The sequence below is a fragment of the Pinus tabuliformis genome, chromosome J (genome assembly GCF_031772625.1).
Source record: "Pinus tabuliformis cultivar Carrire ecotype Pingquan chromosome J, CPIR1, whole genome shotgun sequence".
Taxonomy (NCBI): Eukaryota; Viridiplantae; Streptophyta; class Pinopsida; order Pinales; family Pinaceae; genus Pinus; species Pinus tabuliformis.
Window position 1 is genome coordinate 42,998,242 of NC_142295.1, and position 2,111 is coordinate 43,000,352.

Consider the following 2,111-nt stretch of genomic DNA (forward strand, 5'->3'; position numbering starts at 1 on the left):
TACTATGAAGAGACCTTTGCCCCAGTAGCTCGGTATACCTCTATCAGATCCATTATATCCCTTGCAGCACAGATGGGATGGGAGATTCACCAAATCAATGTCAAGACAACGTTCTTAAATGGGGCAATAGAAGAATAGGTATATATCGAACAACCAGAAGGTTTTGAAACAGATGAAAAGAGAACTCATGTGTGTAGATTGAAGAAAGCCTTGTATGGGCTGAAACAAGCACCCATAGCTTGGTATGGTCGAATTGGCAGCTTCTTACAGTAGTTGGGATTCATCAAGAGTGATGTCAATCCCAATATTTATTATATGTTAGTAGAAGATGAGCCATTAATTTTGGTATTATATGTGGATGATGTATTTTTGACGGGATCATCTAGGCTCATAGAGGGTTGCAAGATGAACCTGGAAACAAAATTTAACATGAAGGATTTGGGGTTTATGCACTACTTTCTAGGATTGGAAGTTTGGCAACAGGATGGTGAGATCTTCCTTGGCCAAGGTAGATATGCATTAGAAATTTTGAAAAGATTCAGAATGCAGGACTGTCGAACTATGGCTATGCCTATGATTACCAATTGGAAGAAAATATATGCATTCGGAGACAAGGAAGTAGACCCAACCTTATACAGACAGCTCATTGCATTGATTATGTATGTGGTCAACACCAGGCTAGACATATGTTATGATGTTAACACCCTTAGTCAATTCATGGTGGAACCAAAAAGGGCACATTAGGTAGTAGCAAAGCACATTATCAGGTATGTGCGGGGAACAGTCATTGGGCAACAGCAAAGCACATTCTCATGTATGTGCAGGCACCAGTCAATTTTGGATTAAAATACACCAAGGGCAATGATATCGAATTGATTGGATTCATTATTTCAGATTGGGCAGGAATTTCAGTAGACAGGAAGAGTACCACTAGGTATTGCTTCGATATTGGATCTGGGATGACCTCCTGGTACAGTAAAAAGCAGAAGTCTGTAGCACTGATCTCGGTTGAAGCTGAGTATATGGAAACTAACACAACAACAAGTCAAGCTATATGGGTTAGGAAACTACTTGTAAATCTATTCAGGAAGAGGATGGAAGTGACAAAAATCTTATGTGATAATCAAAGTTGTATCAAGCTCTCTGAAAATTTAGTGTTTCATGATCGCTCCAAACACATTAATATTCAGTGTCACTTTATCAAGGACTATGTTTAGCATGGGGCGATACAGTTGGAGTATACTCCCACAGGAAATCAAGTAGCAAATGTACTCACCAAAGCTCTAGGAAGAACAAAGTTTGTTCAATTTCAAGAACATATGGGTATGTTGGAAAATCCTTTTCAATAGCGTGATGCAACATTTGAAAGGGAGTTGCGGTATAGATGCGGGAGTGGCAGTGGCAATGTCATGAGCAGTAGTACAATAGCAACAGTAGCAATGTGTTGGTGGAAACAACGGTGTGGAAAGGAGATGCTTCAGAGACAGAGCAACATGCAGTTGGACATTTTTGCTAGAGCACCTTCCTCGCTAAGAGGGAGTGTTAGTTTTTGGTAGCATCGGATGTGCTCTAGCCATGAAATTTGGTAGAGAGGCTAAGGCACATAAGTTCTAAAGAACCTAGAAACGGTTTGGTAAAAATCCACCTGGATATTTTATTAAAATAATTAATAATTTTAATGGGGTTCCTAAGTCTAAACTTAGGAAAATTAAAGTATTAATGGGTATTAATCAAAATATGGGTGAGAATGTTCTAGAAAGCGGATCAATTCAAGTTTTAATCTTGGCCATTGATTAGATACTTAATCTCAGCCGTTGAAGTCTAAATGAGAAAAGTATAAGAAGGAGGCTTGGGGTTCATTTGAAGACACACAAAGAGTTGATCAGTCAGTTCGATATTCCTAGGGCAGGGTTGGCTAAGGAATTCAAACAAGTGATCAAGAATTGAGGATCAAAGGTAGTATTGGAAGGAAGTGATTTCCTGTTCCAGTGAATATGCTTCAGAGAAGACAGTGAAGGATCATAGAGGCAACGCACTTCCAAGGAGGGACAGCGTAGCAACTGGAGGAGGTTGATGCAAACTACTGGGGGAATAGTATAGATTGGTGTCAG